The sequence below is a fragment of the Aedes albopictus genome, chromosome 2 (assembly GCF_035046485.1).
Source record: "Aedes albopictus strain Foshan chromosome 2, AalbF5, whole genome shotgun sequence".
Taxonomy (NCBI): Eukaryota; Metazoa; Arthropoda; class Insecta; order Diptera; family Culicidae; genus Aedes; species Aedes albopictus.
Window position 1 is genome coordinate 254,140,017 of NC_085137.1, and position 20,476 is coordinate 254,160,492.

The 20,476-nt window shown below is 49.7% G+C and overlaps 1 long non-coding RNA gene across 2 annotated transcripts in view; it reads right to left on the reverse strand.

The window, feature by feature from the left end:
* The window catches only part of LOC134288016 (uncharacterized), a 286,653-nt gene extending 266,451 nt beyond the window's left edge, over window positions 1–20,202 (reverse strand). The window contains exons 1-2 of one of the 2 annotated variants that reach the window (XR_009997694.1): window positions 19,892–20,202; window positions 19,685–19,830 (exon numbers count right to left, since the gene is read on the reverse strand). This is a non-coding gene — a long non-coding RNA (uncharacterized LOC134288016). Of the gene's footprint in view, window positions 1–19,617; window positions 19,831–19,891 lie in introns of those variants that run through there. The other variant, XR_009997693.1, reaches the window with a different exon arrangement.
* Between the last annotated feature and the right edge of the window lie 274 nt (window positions 20,203–20,476).

Here is a 20,476-nt window from a genome sequence, read left to right on the forward strand (position 1 = left end):
ATGGTCTGTGGTGTGCAATTCGACGAATCCGATATGCCGACGTGCATTCCGTGCTTGGAAGGGAAGCATCAACGTCAACCGTTCAAATTCAAAGGGACCAGAGCAGCAGAGGCGTTGGATCTCGTCCACAGTGATCTGTGTGGTCCCATGGAAACGACTTCCGTAGGAGGCAGCAAGTACAGTCATGACCCGCTGGTTGGGGGCTTAATAGTTGGGTGGCTTTTTAGTTGGGGCTCCGTTAGTTGAGCTGTCAGCCAACTAAAAAGTACCTGGATGTCATAATTCATTGTCAAACTGAAATTGACAACCAATCTGTAATTCCGAGGGGCGAGCCAATGAGTTTTTGGTTTCTTAAACTTTACTGGTAATCGAGAAGAATTTCTATTTCATATTTCTTTAAAAAAAAAACAATATGTACAATTACTTCGAAACAAATGCAAAACATCGGCAATCTTTATTTTGTCGATCATTGAAAGGGTTTGGTGCTTGCATTTTGGTCCGGGTGGTTTCATAAACATCTATATTTTCACTTCACCGTCTAAAAATAGGTGAAATAATTATTTATCGCATTGGCCATATATGTATCTTGCAAAACGTATCAGTTTTGCACTAAATGTAAAACAAATTAAAAAATTTTACTTTTTACTTACTGATTTAAAAAAAACAATGCGCGCGCCCCTTGTGCTGCTGTCACTTCACCCAACTAGCGAATCGAATCCGTTGGTTGGGTGGAGGTTGTCGCTCAACGAGCGGGTTCCGACTGTACTTCCTTACCTTCGTCGACGATTGCAGCAGGAAGTGCTTCATCTACTTCATTCGATCGAAGACGGAAGTGCTGGAATGCTTCAAAGATTTTCAAGCGTATGCAGAGACCCAAACAGGTAGGCGAGTGAAGCGATTGAGAAGTGACAACGGGACGGAGTACGTGAATCAGGACATGAAGCGATATTTGCGGCAATGTGGAATCCGACACGAAACCAGTGTGCCGCATAATCCGGAGCAAAATGGTCTGGCAGAACGGATGAACCGGACCCTCGTGGAACGTGCTCGTTGCCTTCTATTTGATGCAGGATTGGAGAAATCGTTTTGGGCCGAAGCGGTTGGAACAGCGTGCTACCTCGTGAACCGTTCACCAACGAAAGGTCTTCAAGTGACCCCGGAAGAAAAGTTCAGCGGAAAGAAGCCGGACCTATCCAATTTGCACGTTTTCGGTACGAGAGTGATGACGCACATACCGAAGGTAAGAAGGAAGAAATGGGATCCAAAATCGGAGCAAGGCATCTTTGTCGGATACGCAGCGGGAACGAAAGGCTATCGAGTCTACAATCCGAAATCCAGGAAGGTATATGTGAGTCGGGACGTTGTGTTCCTGAACGAAGGCAGCAGCGAAGAACGACTGGAAGCTCCAGAACCAGAGATGCTACAGTTTCGGATGGCATCAGTGGACACCGACCCGGAATCGGAGCAAGGCGGAGAAGCTACCGTAGCAGATCCATTACCAGCGAATGAAACTGGCGGCGAAGTGCTGTCGGACCCATCACAAATTGCGCTCCCTCCACAACCAGAGGACCCCCAATGTGTGGTAAGGCGCAGTGGCAGGGAGCGCCGTATCCCAGGCAAGTACAATGATTTTCAGTTGAGCTTCAGTGCCGTCCCTCAAAGCATTTCCCCATCTCAGGTATTTCTCGATGAGCCGCAAACGTTTGCGGAAGCAATGCAGCGTGACGACAGCAACCGGTGGCATGAAGCCATGGAGGCAGAGATGAAATCCCACAGCGACAATGGGACCTGGGAGCTCTGTGCCCTACCGGCGGGGCGGAAAGCCCTAAAATCGAAATGGGTGTTCAAGCTGAAGACGAAAGCGGACGGCTCGATCGAGCGGTACAAAGCGCGATTTGTGACGAAGGGCTACTCGCAAATCAAAGGAGTCGACTATGGAGAAACCTACTCTCCAGTAGTCCGATACTCCACGGTCCGTTACCTGATGGCAGTAGCAGCGAGGTTAGGATTGAAGATCCATCAACTCGACGCAGTGACGGCCTTTCTTCAAGGCGACTTGACGGATGAGGAGATCTACGTGGAGCAACCAGAAGGCTTCGCAATCCCTGGCGGCCAGGTGTGTCGTTTGAAGAAAGCGCTCTACGGACTCAAGCAAGCGAGTCGCGTATGGAACAAGAAGCTCGATAATGTACTCAGGGAAATCGGTCTGCAGCAATCGAAGATGGACTCGTGCGTGTATTTCCTGATCGACGGCGACAAGATTCTCATCGTGGCCGTGTATGTGGACGATATGTTGGTGTTCGCCAACGATGATGAAATAGTCGACACATTGAAACAGCAGCTAATGGTCAGATTCCAGATGAAAGATCTTGGCTACGCGGAGCCGATCCTCGGAATGCGGGTCACACAAGTTGACGGGAGGATCACATTGGACTGAAATATCTTCAATCCAAGGCAAAGCGGACAAGCGCGGCGGACTATGACCAACTGAGATACCGTGATAGTTCAGTGGCAGCAGAGATAAGTCAGAGTTGTCTCGAGTATAAAACGTAACTGAAGCTTTATTCAAGTCCATCCACAGCTGTTAGTAATATTCCCTTTTTCTCTCTGAGCGCAATGTTCTCTTTCTCTCAGCTCAGCAACCTTGCTCATAACATGGACCAGGAGAAGTACATCGAGCAACTGCTCGAACGGTTTGGACTGAATGACTGCAATCCCGTTTCTACGCCGTTCGATGCAAGCCAGAAATTGAGCAAGGAAATGAGCCCGAAATCGCCCGATGAAGTCGAGAGGATGGCGAATGTTCCTTTTCGCGAACTCGTCGGTGGATTGCAGTTCGTGGCTCAGTGCACCAGACCGGATATAGCATTCGCGGTCAATGCAGTCAGCAGTTACAGCAGCAACCCGGGAGAAGCTCACTGGACGGCAGCCAAACGCATTCTGCGGTACCTGAAAGGAACGAAGGATATGAAGTTAGTCTACAGTAGCGAAAGTGAAGAATCGTTCCACGGGTATTCGGATGCAGACTGGGGAAACGATCCAGAGACCAGACGGTCAGTGACAGGCTACGTTTTCAAGCACTCGGGTGGTGCAGTTGCATGGAGCTGCAGAAGACAACCCACCGTTGCTCTCTCCACGACGGAAGCAGAGTACATGGCGATCGCAGCCGCGGGCCAGGAAGCTCTATGGTGGCGCTCATTCCGAGCAGAGCTCAGTGGCCTCACTACCACAGTTGAAATGCGTTGCGACAACAGAAGTGCAATGTGTTTAGCCGAAAAAGAAGTCGGTTACTCGGCGCGGACGAAACACATCGATCTGCGTCATCATTTCGTCAAGGAGCAGTTGGAGCAGAAAACTATTGCCCTTCAACACGTTCCATCCGAAAGTCAACTGGCGGATGTCCTGACGAAGCCGGTTCCGTATCCGAAACTCCGAGAAGCAAGAAAATCACTTGGGGTTTCTTAAATTCAGGGTTAAGGGGGGATGTTGGTCATAGTAACCCTTGAATTATTTAAGTTTAATAAATCATTCTAGTTTGTCATTCCGTTGCAACCACACGTGTTTTCCTTCAAATAGTGACGGAGGTGAGTTACGGGGCTGTGTCGGTTGTGATCGGCCGAATAACTCGGAAAAGTACATGGTACAGTGTCAGAAGTGTTCTCTGTGGTACCACTTTTCGTGTGCTAACGTTAGCACGACAACGGTACGTACGACGAAGTTTGTATGTACCAAATGCGTTCCTGGTGGTGATTCCCTTGTACCGGAGCAGACACCGAGTATTATGAGTGGGATTTCGAGCTCGTCTAGTGCTCGCCGGACAAGAATTGATCGGGAATTGAAGCGCTTGGAAGAGGAGAAAAGGCTCATGGAAGATTTGAGTCGGCAGAGAATCGAAATGGAGCGAGCTCTGCAGGAACGGGAACTTCGAGAGAAGCTGGATCGCGAGAAACAATTCATCGCTCGCAAGCATGAGTTGTTGAGCCAACAGGATGGAGACGAAGGGAGTGTGCGGAGCGTGCAGAGTAGCCAGAGAAGTGTGCAACGCATGGTAGACTGGATCAGGCAGACGGAAGCAGCCAAAAGCTCCGGTCAGGTTGGCGTAGAAAATACAATTACGTCGATCGCTACGATTTCGGACCTACCAGACGACGCACCGGCAGCCAATCCGCAGGTTGTACAACACTCTTCAACACCACTGAAGGCTACAACATCCAAAGTTTCTCAGGTCATCGGGGAGAACCGACCGTGTGCCGGATCAGAGGTGAAGTCGATCCCTCGCACATTGGGGAGCATCACGATTGGAGACGAATCAGAGGATTCTCTCGAAGGTGCAGTCGGGGCGGATGGGGATAATCGAGATGAGCAGTCGTCCGATTTGCCGTTAGTTGACCTGCAACCCTATACCGATCTATTAAAAGTCGAAGAAGTAGCACCAGCTGGCGCAATCCCGAAAATAAATCGTTTCGGGGCCCACTGCTACAAACGCTGGAGTGCCGAAACCGGCGAGCTTCGAAGGCAGAATGCACAACAAATGGAAGCGGAACACCGAGTGATCCAGGAGCTTGTGGCGAAACATCGAGTGGACGTTGACATGAGAAGGAAAAGGGAAGTCGAGCTGGTGCACCAGATCAAAAGCCTTCAGTTGCAACATTCCAACGAGCTGAAGCTAGTGCGGCAATCAGAGGATAATTTGCGTTGTCAACTCAGACAGTGGGATCACCGACGAACCGACGTGACAGCTAGAACAAATAAATTCAAATTTGTTGTCCGCGACGCCATGATGAAAAATAGCCGAACACTATCGCCACCTCTATAACGGCTCGCGATGATTTGATAGCTCGACACTAAACCCCCGTGTGTTCATATAGGAAACGGTTCGCGTCTGTGCTGATTTGACAGAAGCGATCGCTCGCTTCGCTGGTCGACCGTTAAATTAGGGGGGGACAGTTTTGGATCGCCACTGTCACGTCGGTTCGTCGGTGGTGGGATCGTGAACGAGCGGATATGAAGTCCCAAATTGAAGACCAGGAGAAACGGCTGATCGAAGAGCGGAAGCAGGCGCGTATTTCGGAGGAAGATTTGCGTGGCCAGCTCATCGAACGAACCAAGGAATGTGAAGCGCTTCGACTTCAAATGGCGGAACTGGAGGGCGAATTGCAGTGTCTGCGTGAGACAGAACTGCAACTGCAGTCCCAAATTGAAGCGGGACGTCAGCGAGAGTACGAAGCCATTCGTCTGCGGAATGTAGCAGAGAAGGAATATTGGGATCTACATGATGAGGTACAAGAGATTATAAATCGAGAGAAAGATCGCGCGACAAACGATCATTGTTCTTCTCCATTGCCTCCTCCTCCGGTGTCGTGGGCTGAGCCCTTGGATACGTCTCACAGAGGTGATTTCAATCATTGCGATGTAGATGGTGTCAAGGACGACAAACGAATCGTAGTAACTAAGATATTATTATAGATCATAGTAGTCATGTTTGTTTCAATAAATCAGTCTATTCTAAACCGTTACCAGAGGCAGTCGTCTTTCTTTTACTCTGCCATTCACGACAGGTTATGGGCCCAGCACACCTGTTGCTATTGGAAACGGAAGTTGTTTGGAAGAAGGAAGATTTTTTCACTGAAGAAAATGCAAGCGGAAACGAAGCCATACCTTTTCGACGGAAAGAACTTCCCGAATTGGAGCTTTCGGATGGAGACGCTACTGGAGGAGCGGCAGCTGATCGATTGCATCCGGAGGGATGCGGACGAAATCCCGGAAATCCAGGAAGACGAAACGGATACGGCGCAGGAGAAGGCTCGGAAGGAAACGAAACTGGCGGAGCGGAAACTTCTGGAAGCACGTTGCAAATCGTTGCTGGTGGAGAAGATCGCGGATTCGCAGCTGGAGTACATCAAAGGCAAGTCCACTCCGAAGGCGATCTGGGCAACGTTGGAGAACGTGTTTGCGAAGAAGGGGATTTCCGGCCAGTTTTATCTACTGAAGCAACTGGCCGTGATGAAGTACAGCGAAGCGGAACCGATGGAAGAGCACCTGCTACGGTTCGAGCGGATCATTCGAGAGTTGGCCTCAGCAGACATCGTGATGCATGAGCGGCTGGTGGTATTCAATCTGCTTCAAACCCTGCCGAAATCGTTCCAACAACTGGTAACAGTCCTCGAAACCCTACCGGCGGAACAGTGCACGCTCGACTTCGTGAAGGCCAGGCTACTCAGCGAAAACGTCAAGCGGAGAAACACCTGCGGTGAAGTGGAAGGTGCGGCGGATGACGAATCAGCGTTCTTCGGAGAGCGGCCGAGGTTCAAGTGTTTTTCCTGTGGAAAAGTGGGTCACAAGAAATCAAATTGCCCCATGAAGAAGGAAGCCGAGCGCGGAAGGACGTCATTCCAGGAGCCAAAGAAAGGAAGAGCAAACGCTGCAGGTTCTGGAGTGGCATTCGTTTTGAAGTCAGATGGTGCAAAGAATGAAAGTAAGAGCTCGAGTCAGTTCCGATGGATCCTTGATTCGGGCGCATCTGAGCACATGGTGCACAAGGTCGTATATGGTCGATATTCTGGAACCGTCAAGATGACATCGCTGGTTGGAGGACGACGTATCGACTGCGTGGTGAACGACGTGCTATACGTGCCGGAACTTCAGTACAACCTGTTTTCCATTCGGTGCGTGGGGAAACTTGGCATGCGTGTGACGTTTAAAGACGAAGCAGTGGAAATCAGCCGCGGCGGCGAGGTCGTTGCCACCGGTAAGTTGTCCGGCAAGCTGTACGTGCTGAACGCAATTGTGGAGCGCGGATCGGTAGACGAAGCACTGGTCTCCCTACCGGTAGACGAATATGAGCTGTGGCATCGGAGATTCGGCCACATAGGCAAGAGTGGTCTCAAGACTCTGATGCGCGACGAGATGGTCAGCGGCATGGCGTTGAAGAAGGAAGCGTTCCGGGGAAACGAAGTCTGTGAACCTTGTATGCTAGGCAAGCATGCGAGACAGCGCTTTGGAGACGTCCCGGTTCCGAGATCCAATAGACCGTTGGAACTGGTGCACAGCGACGTGTGCGGCTTTCTAACACCGACGGCCTGGAATGGAAAAAGGTATTTCGTTACATTCACTGATGACTTTACCCATTTCAGTGCCGCATACATCCTTGCGGCAAAATATGAGGTACTTGATGCGTTCAAGGAATACGCGAGCATGGCGGAGGACCACTTCGATCGAAAAATTCGTCGCCTGCGGTGTGACAACGGAGGCGAATACGTTGGAAAGGATTTCCGGCATTACTGCAGAGACCGTGGTACGATGGTGGAGTACACCATTCCACACACGCCGCAGCAAAACGGTGTGAGTGAGCGGTTGAATCGAACAATCCTGGACAAAGCGAGGGCGATGGTTGAAGATTCTGGTCTACCGAAGAAGCTTTGGAGCGAGGCAGTACAAGTACAAGCGGCGGTGTTCATCATCAATCGAAGTCCGACGGTGGCGTTGAACAAGAAAACGCCGTACGAAATGTGGTACGGACACAAACCAGACGTGTCCAAACTCCGCATCTGGGGAAGCAAGGCCTACAGCTATATTCCGAAGGAGAAACGATCCAAGCTGGACGCGCGTAGCCAGGCGTGTTACTTCGTAGGCTACGGTGTGAATGGATACCGTTTGTGGGACAGTCGACAGCAGAAGGTGTACCTTGCTCGAGATGTCGTCGTCAGTGAGTCAAAGTATGAACCGACCAACGAAATCACAGTGATGAAGGAAAACGATGTGCAGCCGATTTTGATCAGCCGATCGACGCTCAGGACGATGGAAATGATAGCTTTGTTTCACTGGAAGAAGAAGAAGAGGAAGAGGAAGAAATTATTGCGAGAAGAAGCAACCGTGTCCGGAGGCCCCCAGTGAAGTTGGACGATTATTCTTGCCTGGCGTACGCGTTGAACGCCGAAAACTATGTTGAAAACCTACCGGATACCGTTGAAGAAATGAAGACGAGGGATGACTACCCGCGGTGGCGTGGAGCCATCGAGGATGTGCTGAAATCGCTAGCGACGAACAACACCTGGGACCTGGTAGATCTACCGGATGGACGAAAATCGGTGGATTGCAAATGGAAGTTGAAACCGGATGGCACCATCGCCAAACACACGCGGCGCCAACCTCGAGGATTTGAGGAAGGGAATCCAGCCTGCCGCCTGAACAAATCCGTCTACGGTGTGAAGCGAGCAGGCGCTCGTGCAGATGCGGCATATGAGGTCAACTGGAGCCGAAGGGTTTTGGGTGCGCAAGAGGAGCAATTGCCACTATTGTACGAGGACAACCAATCGACCATTGCTATTATGGAGTCAGCGGGACCTTTGAAGTGGCTGAAGCATACTGATGCAGCAGAAACCGACCCGTTCACAAAAGATTTGTCTACGATGCCATTCCGGAAGCACTGTTCAAACATTGGAGTTATTCCACGATCAGTTTGAGGAGGGGTGTCAAGGACGACAAACGAATCGTAGTAACTAAGATATTATTATAGATCATAGTAGTCATGTTTGTTTCAATAAATCAGTCTATTCTAAACCGTTACCAGAGGCAGTCGTCTTTCTTTTACTCTGCCATTCACGACAGATGGTTCCTCCTTTCCTCCTCCTCCACCACCTATAGCGGTCGACGTTGAATTATCCAACAGTCAGCGGAATTCAATGGCGCACCATGGATCCTCTGGTTGGGGAACGAACAATCCACCTTCGGTTCCCTTCGCTTCGAATGTCTATACTTCCGCACCAACTATCCATCCGCACACGTATTCTCAGGTGGTGGTGACTAAAGAGCTTCCCATTTTCTCTGGTGATCCGATCGATTGGCCGCTGTTCATTAGCAGCTACCGGCATTCCACGGACACTTGCGGGTATACCAATTCCGAGAATCTTCTCCGCCTACAACGAAGTCTAAAGGGAAGTGCGAAGGATTCCGTCAGTAGGTTCCTACTCCACCCTTCTACCGTGCCCCAGGTTGTGTCCACCCTTCAGCAACTGTATGGGCGCCCGGAACAGATCGTCAACAACATGATCGCCAAGGTTCGCGCAACACCTCCACCGAAACCAGACCGGTTGGAGACTCTTGTTAGCTTCGGTCTAGTGGTCCAGAACCTCTGCGGGCACTTGAAGGCGGTTGGTTTAGAAAGACATTTGGCAAACCCGATCCTTCTTCAAGAGTTGGTTGACAAGCTACCGGCGACGGTGAAGTTCAGCTGGGCTCTCTATCAGGAGCAAGTTCCGGTGGTAGATTTGAATGTCTTCAGCGAATACATGGCGAAAATTTCCTCGGCGGCGAGCGGTGTTACTCCGCTTGTCAGCATCCCGCAGAAAGCAGTGAAGGACGAACGAAGTAGGCAGAAGGAGCGCTCCTTCGTGAACGCACACGTCTCAGCGAACCAGCCGAAAGGCAGCCGACGAGAAGAAGCAGAGAAAGCTGCAACGAGCAGTGGAAAGCAGATTGAGAGGGAGATCAACAAGAGCAGTGGTAAATTGTGCCCAGTATGCAACGCTGAGAACCACCAAATCGAGAACTGCTCATCCTTCAAGCGACTGGATTTGGATGGCAGATGGAAGGCAGTGAAAGTGCATAAACTTTGTGCTCGTTGCCTAACATCTCATGCTCGTTGGCCATGCAGAGGTGAACTCTGTGGAATCAACGACTGCCCTAAGCGACATCACCGGCTGCTTCATTTTGAGCCGCCATAGGAGACGAAGGCTACGAATGCTGTTGTAACAGTTCATCGTCAACTATCCTCCTCGTCGCTCTTCCGTATTCTTACGGTTACCTTGTTTGGGAAATCTGGTCGGGTCAACACGTTCGCGTTCCTCGACGATGGATCATCAGTCACGCTCATTGAACGATCGATAACAGACGCTCTTGGAGTCAATGGAGAGATGGAAACGTTGCACATCGAATGGACCGGCGGCATCTACAAGACGATTACGGGTGCGGAAGTAGTTGAGATGGAAATATGTGAAGCCGGCGGAAGCAAGCGATACAAATTATCCGATGTGTACACCGTAGATAATCTTGGTCTACCAACACAGACGATGGACTATTCAGAGCTGGCAGCAAGGTACGCGCACCTCAATAAACTACCGGTGAAGAGCTTCAGATCCGCGGTACCTGGAATCCTGATCGGTCAGAGCAACTCTCATCTCCTAGCAACTCTGAAACTGCGAGAAGGAAAACTGAACGAGCCTATAGCTACGAAGACAAGAATTGGATGGGCAGTATGCGGCAGTTTGCGGAAACCTCCAACGAATTCGATGCATCGCCAGTTCCACATCGCGGAGCCAACGGTCGTTGATCTGCACGAGTTCGTTCGCCGTTTCTTCGACATCGAGAGCATGGGAATAGCGGTTGTACCAGCCGTGAAAGGAGCAGAAGAACAACGGGCACTGGGAATCCTAAAATCCACAACACGACTATTGAGCGGCGAGAAGTTCGAGACGGGACTGTTGTGGAAACATGACTCCGTGGAGATGCCGAACAGTTGGCCGATGGCAGAACGTCGATTCAGGTGCTTGGAAAAACGTTTAACCAAGAAACCGGAGTTGTATGAAAGCGTTCGACAGCAAATTGCGGATTTTATAAGCAAGGGGTATATCCACGTAGCGACAGCGGAAGAAGTTGAAGGATTCGACCTACGGCGCACATGGTTTTTACCGATTGGAGTTGTCGTGAATGAGAAGAAGCCAGGGAAGATTAGAGTCATCTGGGATGCGGCAGCGAAGGTTGACGGCGTTTCATTGAACTCGATGTTATTGAAGGGACCCGATCTTCTTAAGCCGTTGTTGTCCGTAATGTTCCCATACCGGGAGCGACAGGTGGCAGTTTCTGCAGATATCAAGGAGATGTTTCTGCAAATCGCAATTCGTCAGCAAGATCGTAGCGCTTTGTTGTTTCCGTACCGAGATTCCCCTGAACTTCCAATGAAAATCATGGTTTCTGACGTGGCTATTTTTGGTGCGGCTTGCTCACCAGCTCATTCGCAATACATAAAGAATTTGAACGCGCAAGAGCAAGAACAGGAACTACCCCGTGGAGCTGCGGCAGTCATCAAAAGGCACTACGTGGACGACTATGTAGACAGTTTCGACACTGCGGAAGAAGCGTGTGAAGTGGCGAGAGAAGTGATCGAGGTGCACAAGCGAGCTGGATTCTACATTCGGAATTGGATGTCAAGTGACAAGAGAAGCTTGGAGAAGTAGACCGGAAACCGCCGAAGGACATGTTACCGGAGAAGGAAGGATTCGAGCGAGTGCTGGGCATGGCCTGGTTACAAGAAGATGACGTCTTTTTATTTTCGCTGCAATCTTGTGATAGAGTACGAAGCCTGCTAGAAAGTGATCGAGCTCCTACGAAACGAGAAATGCTGCGACTGGTCATGAGTATATATGACCCCTTAGGACTGGTGGCATCGTTTGTAATCCAAGGAAAGATTCTAATACAAGAAGTCTGGCGAACCGAGACCGATTGGGACAGCCGAATCCCAAAGGAACTTGCTGCAACTTGGTCAGAGTGGATAGCCATACTGAAGAAGCTGGGTGAATTGCGTATACCTCGGTGCTATTTTCCGGGGTATGATCCGAAAAGCCTTGAACCCCTAGAGCTACACGTGTTCGTCGATGCTAGCGCTCAAGCCTTCGCAGCAGTAGCATACTTTCGAATCATTGATCGAGGCCAGATCAGGGTAGCACTTGTTGCTTCGAAGACGAAGGTCGCGCCGCTTCGAGGACTATCTATTCCTCGACTGGAATTAATGGCGCCGTTGCTAGGAGCTTGGTTACGGAAAACTATCGAGGAAAACCATTCGCTGAAGGTCCAGAAAACTTACTTCTGGAGTGATTCATCTACGGGTTGTTCGTGGATCAAGTCGGATACGCGACGGTACCGCCAGTTTGTCGCCTTCAGGGTCGACGAGATATTGAACCTTTCATGTCTAGAAGAATGGCGATGGATTTCAACGAAAATCAACGTGGCGGATGAAGCAACGAAGTGGGGCAAAGGACCTTCATACAACATAGACAGCCGCTGGTTCCAGGGACCAGAATTTCTCTACAACAGCGAAGAACATTGGTTGAAGACTCCGGATGAAGATACCGATGAAAGCGATAAGGAACTACGGGAAGCGTATGTGTGCAGCCACCTAGTTAGACAACCATTGGTGAATACTGAAAGGTTTTCGCGGTTCGACAGGATGCTGCGTTCAGTGGCGTATGTTCATCACTTCGTGGATAGTCTACGGTCAGCGAAAAGGAAGGAAAAACCTGCTGATGTTATGGGGCTGACTAGTGCGGAGATTCAGAAAGCGGAAAGGACGTTATGGATGCTAGTGCAGGCGGATGCGTTTCCGGACGAAGTCGCAATCCTTGAGCTTGAGCTTGAGCTTGATTGACCGCCCGTGGATGCTACTCCAGTATCGCCAGACCAGCTACACTCACACAAGGACCAATGAGATAACTGCCGGGGACTAGCAGGCATCTTCAGTGTGTGAGCGTTGGTGATCTTCTTTTTTAGGCGACAATGGCGCCTGCCACGTCAGGTTGCAGGTCAATGTTGGGAAGGGGTAAGGAAGTGATGATTGCAATCGTTTGTATCCAACATCTGGCCGAATATACCTCTGCGCCAGCACAAATTCATGCGGATGTTGGAGTGTTGGTGGGAATTGGTTGGCAGAAGGTTCACACATTGGTATGCGGATACCAGAGGAAGGTGATAGAATTGTGTGTTTTTATTATTTTGAAGATGTGCGGCACAGTTCGCTTGATTGCATAACTTGTAGGCGTTTTTCTAATAGGATTGTGACACTGTGCTGTGAAAGTTTGGAAGGAAGGGAAACGGCTTTTTCAACCCGTTCCTGTTCTAGCGACGGCTATGAACATGTTTATATACATGAGTTGTATATGTAGAGAGCAGAGAGAAAGTGTATAGAAAGATACAAAGTAGGAGGAAAGGGACGGGCCAGGGATTGAACCCAGGACCTTCTGCATATAAATCAGAAGCGGTAGCCACTAGACCACCAAGCCCGTCACATTTCCGGACGAAGTCGCAATCCTCAAGCAAAACTTGGAACGTTGCCGGGGAAGCCAGAAGTCAGTGGGATCGTCCAGTTGTCTTGCGAAACTTTCACCATTCGCTGATGATTTCGGAGTGCTGCGAGTAGGCAGTAGGGGCGCAGAAGCTCATGTACTGACGTTTGATGCTAAGTTTCCCGTCATTCTGCCAAGAAATCATCGGGTCACCGAGTTGCTGCTGGATTTCTATCACCGGAAATATGGTCATGCCAATGATGAAACCATCGTCAACGAGGTACGTCAGAAGTTCCTGTTGAAGTAGGCACATTAGCAAGTGCGATGCAAAGCATGCCATGACATTAGTATGTAATTAATTAGAAATAAATGATCAGTTATCGTTAGACCATCAACCGAGACGGTTGTTCTTTTATTACAACTCCCCAAGAGGTTATGGGCCCTGCGCTTGGGCATCCGTTGCCGTAGCAACCAATCAACAAGTGAAAAATTTTCTCAAGCCGAAGCCGAAATGGAGAAAGTTCAAGTTCCGAAGTTGAATGGATCGAATTACAGCAGCTGGAAGTTCAGCACCGAGCTGCTGCTGATCCGGGAGGACCTCTGGAAGTTCGTCACCAAGCCACGGCCGGAAGAAGTAGCTGCGACGGAAAACGTTCCGGTGAATGCTGCTGCCGTTGAAGCCTGGGATGCCGGAGACCAGCGTGCGCGAGCCACAATCGGTCTTTTGATGGAGAGCAACCAGCATGGCCTCATCAAACAGACGAAAACGGCACGCGAAGCATGGGACAGGCTGAAGGACCATTTCGAGAAGCCGACACTAACATCGAAGGTATCGTATCTCCGGAGTTTGATCGCAAAACGGTACTGCGAAGGCGAGGACATGGAGAAGCACGTGCACGAAATGGAGGAAGTTTTCGAGCGCCTCTCCGTGGCAGGGCTGAAGCTGGACGAAAAGCTGCAGGTTGCGCTGGTGCTGAGTAGTCTCCCGAAAACTTTCAACACTCTGACGACCGCGTTGGAGAGTCGGGCGGACGACGAGCTGACACTGGACCTCGTAAAAACCAAGCTGATCGACGAAGTGACGAAGCAGGGAAGTTTCGGCGAATCCGTTCTGAAGGCTGGATCCGGAAAGAAGGTCATCGTTTGCCACTACTGCAAAAAGCCTGGACACAAGCAGAGGGAGTGCCGGAAGCAAGCCAGTGACCAAGAATCGGACACGAAGGGCGACCAGAGAAACCGGAAGAATCCATCCAAAGCGAAGGCGGTTCGTGAGACGAATGGCAGCTGCGCTTTCACCGTGAAGGGGACTGGAAAAACCGGAAGCTGGATCGTCGATTCGGGGGCGACATCACACATGTGCGCCGAGCGGGATTCGTTTCTGGACCTGGATGAAACCACCCGCGAAAAAGTCACTCTGGCTGACGGGACGATGACAGCTGCGAATGGCAAAGGGACGTGCGAATTGGATTGCTGCGATCTGCAAGGTAACAAACGTTCCATCACCCTTTCAGACACTTTGTTCGTGCCGAAGTTGGAGTCGAATTTGATCTCCGTGCGCAAACTCGTTGCGAAGGGCGGAAAAGTGATTTTCGACACCGACAATTGCCGCATTATGAAGGGTGAGCAGGTGGCAGCCGTGGCGGTTCCGACCGGTGGGTTGTACTGCATCAAGAACCCTCACAACGCCATGAAAATCAACGACACAGCGCACACGCCAAACTGCCAGCACGTGTGGCACAGGAAGCTCGGCCACCGGGACAACGATGCCGTTCAGGAGCTTTTCAAGAAGAAGCTAGCGACCGGCGTGCTCCTCGAGGACTGCGGCATTCGATCCGTGTGCGAGTGCTGTCAAAAAGCGAAGTTTGCTCGGCTCCCGTTTCCGAAGAAGGCCAAGAAGCAGTCACAACAACCGTTGGACCTGATCCATGCAGACGTGTGCGGTCCGATGAAAAACGTTACCCCAGGAGGATGTCGGTACTACCTCACAGTGATCGACGACTATTCCCGGTACACAACCGTGTACTTTCTGCGAGAGAAATCTGACGCTGAGGAGAAGCTGAGGGATTTCGTAATGGAGGTGAAGACGACGTTCGGCAAACCGCCGAAGATCATTCGCTCCGATAATGGTGGTGAGTTCAAGAACAGGTCCCTGGAGAAGTTCTTCAAGCAAGAAGGTATCAGGCAGCAGTTCACTGCACCACACACCCCGCAGCAGAACGGAGTAGCAGAACGCAAAAACCGCACGTTGAACGAAATGGCGCGGTGCATGCTTCAGGATGCAGGACTACCGACGAAGTACTGGGCAGAGGCCGTGAACACGGCGAGTTACCTCCAAAATCGACTACCGACTAGGTCACTGGAGGTCACACCATACGAAGCGTGGTGGGGAGAAAAGCCGGACCTGAGCCACGTGCAGCCATTTGGAGCTGACGCGTTCGTGTGGATTCCGAAGCAGAACCGAACGAAGCTGGATGCAGCTGCACAGAAGATGACTTTCGTTGGGTATTCGCCTCAGCAGAAGGCGTACCGATTCCTGGATAGGCGTACCGGGTGCGTCATTAGTAGCCGTGATGCTCGGTTCATGCCAACGAGCAGTACCCAAGAAGAAGAAGAAGGCAATGGAAGTATCATCGAGTACCACTTTCCTTCGACCGACAATGTAAAAGCTAATTCATTTCCTATCGTTGCAGGGGACGTTCTCGGTGAGCCAGCGGACGATGAAGAAGAATTTGCGTCGGGTCGGTCAGATCCGGAAGAGGAGGAAGATGAGAACGACACGTCCGTCGAGTCGCACGAAGACACTACTCTCACCGAGAATATCGATGCCGTTGAACGTCCCCTCAACGCACCGAGAGGACCATCGTCAACGAGCACGCCGATACGTGTGTCAAGCCGACTGAACAAGGGAGTTCCACCATTTCGATTCCGTGAAACCAGCAGCCTGGTGAGTCAGCAAACGTGGGAACCACAATCGCTAGCAGAAGCGCTGGCGAGCCCAGAGCGGGACCACTGGAAGGCCGCGATGGATGAAGAGTATGCAGCTCAGCAAGAAAACTCCACCTGGGACATCGTACGTTTACCCCCGAACCGGAAACCGATAGGCTGTCGGTGGGTTTTCCAGAAGAAGTTCGACGAGCATGGGAATGTGGCGAGGTACAAGGCTCGACTCGTCGCGAAGGGATGCAGCCAAAAATTTGGTACCGACTACGACGAGGTCTACGCGCCGGTTGCGAAGCACACCACTTTCCGGGCACTCTTGTCGATTGCAGCTCGTCGGAAGATGCAAGTGAAGCATGTCGATATCAAGACGGCATATTTGCACGGCAAGCTTTCGGAGACCATCTACATGCGGCAGCCGCCCGGGTATGAATCCGGGAATCAGGAAGATGTGTGCCATTTGAGGAGGAGCTTGTATGGCCTGAAGCAAGCCGGAAGGGTCTGGAACCGAACCATCACCGATGTCTTGAAGGAGCTGGGGTACGAAGCTACGGAAGCTGACAGCTGCCTTTTCGTGAAGGCCGACAAGTCGTCGTTCATCTTACTGTACGTAGATGACATGTTGATCGCCACCGAAGACGACACCGAGTACCAGCGAGTACGGAAGCACCTGGAAAGAAGATTCAAGATTACTTGTCTGGGTAATGTGAAGCAGTACCTCGGCATCCATGTCGAGCGACAAGAGGACGGAGGATTCCTGCTTAGTCAAGAAAGCTACATAGCGAAGGTTTTGGCTAGATTCGAGATGGAGCAAGCAAAACCATCACAGATTCCGATGGATCCTGGCTACGTCACCGCAGAGCAAAAGGAGGAGAAGGTAATGGCCACCACCGACAAATACCAGAGTCTAGTGGGTGCTTTACTCTACGTCGCCGTATGCACACGGCCGGATCTGGCTATCACAGCGTCCATCCTCGGGCGTAAGGTCAGCAAGCCAACGGAGAGCGACTGGACGGAAGCGAAGCGAGCGTTGCGGTACTTGAAGGGAACCGCTGGACTGAAGCTGCAGCTAGGAGGAGCTGGTCATCTCGAGGGTTACGCTGACGCGGATTGGGCTGGTGATCGCGTCGACCGGAAGTCAAATTCCGGTTTCTTGTTCAAGCTCGGAAATGGAACAATTAGCTGGACAGCACGGAAGCAGGAATGCGTAACTTTGTCGTCCACCGAAGCGGAGTATGTCGCACTCGCCGAAGCAAGCAAGGAGCTACTCTGGCTGCTGAAGCTGATGCGAGGACTTGGCGAGGACATCCGGCACCCAGTGACGATTCAGGAGGACAACCAAAGTTGCATCTCTATGCTGAACGCTGAAGGAGGGACGAGACGGACGAAGCACATCGACACCAGATACAATTTCGTCCGGGATTTGGCCGCATCTGGAATCATCAAAGTAAAATATTGTCCGACGGAGGATATGTTGGCTGACGTGCTGACGAAGCCTCTAGCTCGGCTCAAACTGCGGAAGATAAGAGAAGAAGTTGGCCTGCAGAACATCGTCCTTGAGGAGGAGTGTTGAAGTAGGCACATTAGCAAGTGCGATGCAAAGCATGCCATGACATTAGTATGTAATTAATTAGAAATAAATGATCAGTTATCGTTAGACCATCAACCGAGACGGTTGTTCTTTTATTACAACTCCCCAAGAGTTCCATGTGCCACGCCTGCGAGTCGAAATACGTTTAATCAGGAAACGCTGCATGTGGTGCCGCATACACAAAGCAAAGCCTGTGGCTCCAAAAATGGGACCGCTTCCAGCTGTACGGTTAGAACCAGATGTTCGCCCGTTCACCTATGTGGGCGTTGATCCTTTTGGCCCATATTTGGTGAAAGTCGGACGGAGCGCAGCTAAACGATGGGTGTGCCTTTTTACCTGTCTTACGATCAGGGCTATTCATCTAGAGGTAGTAGCTAGTCTGTCTACCGACGCGTTTAAGAAGGCAGTTAGAAGGTTTATAGCCCGGAGGGGATCCCCACTGGAAATCTACTCCGACAATGGGACTAACTTTGTAGGAGCAAGCCGGGAACTGCTAGATGAAATCAACAGAATCTACAGGGTGCGGCAGGAAAAAATGCGAAAAGTTCAAGGCACTATTACACGCTAAATATGGGATATATATGACTATTTTTTCATGACAGTGTATCAGTCAATGTCTATATTCTAGCACTGAAAAATAAAAATGAACACATTTGATGTTTAACATGTGATAATGTAGGCCTAATTAGCGGATATCCATAAACTGCGCGCCCAATGGTCATTAAACAAAATGACTATAACAGTAACAAAATTAGCTCAAATTCGATGAACAACCAGACCACACTGATCCAGAGCCATGTAGTTTCACATAGCAGATGAAATAAGTACATATATTTGATGATATTGTAGAGAAAATCAAAAATTTTGTTTTATCAGATGCGAAATTTAGCGACCTGTGCGATTTTCTGCGGTTTGAAAATTCTGGATGTCTTCATCTTCAGGCGCCGCCCTGTAAAGGTTAGTGACCAAAATGGAAAATTTTTCAATTAACTTTTCATAAAACTAGCCTATTATAGATCATGGAACGTTGAAACATAGATTGGTTAATGTCAAATGGACGAAAATGAGGTTTGAAGTTGAAAAACACTTTCGCATTTTTTCCTGCCGCATACTGTACACTGATCTGGGCAGCACCTTCACAAATGGTAACACTCAGTGGCGGTTCAATCCCCCCGCAGCTCCTCACATGGGTGGCTGCTGGGAAGGTATGGTTCGCTCTATCAAATCAGCACTACGAGCGATTCCTATAGAGCGAAAACTGGATGACGAATCGTTTGCGACCGTGCTTGCTGAGGCAGAAAGTATGGTCAACTCTCGACCATTAACGTTTATCCCTTTGGAAACGGCGGACCAGGAATCGCTGACCTCGAATCACTTTTTGTTGCTAAGCTCAAATGGTGTTCGCGAACCTGAAAAGTATCCAACAGATGTAGGTACGGCGTTACGAAGTAGCTGGAATATGGTTAAGCACACACTGGACAATTTTTGGCGGCGTTGGGTATTGGAATATCTGCCAACCATTATCCGCCGAACGAAGTGGTTTAAGGACGTAAGACCGATTCAGGTGGGCGATCTGGTGCTCGTGGTGGCCGAAACCGTCAGGAACAGATGGATACGTGGACGAGTGATCCGGACTATTCCGGGCAAGGACGGCGTGACACGGCAAGCAGAGGTGAAGACTATAGGAGGAATCCTTAAACGGCCCGCTACGAAGTTGGCTGTGCTAGACGTCGGAATACCTGGTGACGCTGAACCGGAAGTCCAGGCGACACGGGGGGAGGATGTTCACCGCAGCAGCCCATCGTACACTCAGAATAAATAACACATTAAATTCAAAAGTTCTGCACTTAGATTGTGACCAGTTGCTTTTACACTTGGAAAATAAGTGCAGCGCTATTGAGTCTTTGTCGATTCAATCATGATAGAATGTATGTGCATCGCTTTTGAATTCCAATCGTTCAGTGCATAGTTTCCATTATGACGAATAATAACACAATTTACACGTGGGATTGGCATCAAAATGTAAATAAATCCAAATTTCTCATAGTCTACGATCAAGCTGATTTTATTTACTAAACTTAACACTAAAGTGATCAATTTAGACCCTACCAAACTGATAAAAAAGCACATCCTCATCGCAGCCTTATTCAGTCTAGGATCCGGCAGCTCCCAGGATCCCGGCAGGATCCCAAATCGTCCACGCGTTCGTCCTTGGTGACGGTGAAGGAGCGGCGACCATGAAGTGTAATTCTATAGAAATACAAAAGGAATGTACGTAGTTTGAAAAGGTTCTAACAAGTGCACTACTTACCTTCAAAAACAGCAAGCGACTCGGGCGACGGAGCACCACGTATGGAAGAGTTTTTTTTTTTTCAATATTCCGCAACCAAATGTGTATCTTCTGAGCACGCCATGTTCGATTCGGTTTGTTATGTTTGTGTTTGGATTTTATGTTGACCGGGTTGCTTTCTATGTTGCCCCACTCTAAATATATTATAGGAAGAATGAATTATAATATTGTAACTTTTAATTTTCATTAGTTGCACTTAGATCGATTTTTGTCTCTCTCGTTCGTAATCTATGTGCTTTCTGCACTTAGATTCTATCAGTAAATTAATTTGAGTGTATCGAACAGCTCTGCGTTGAGCCATTGTGAGCCACTATCTCGGCCCAATGGCCTGCTTGACATGGGTAAGGATGACATGCAAGATTGAATGTGATAGGCATTGACGTAGATAATTTGTTTTGATCTCGAATATCTAATAGTGAAAAACAGGTGAATTTATGAGGTGAATTTAATGTAATTTATTTGGCTATAGAAGTTAATTCAAATATTTCTTGTAGCATTAGGAAAGAAAATCTTATCTCTGTTTGCGAATTGATTATTATTATTGAA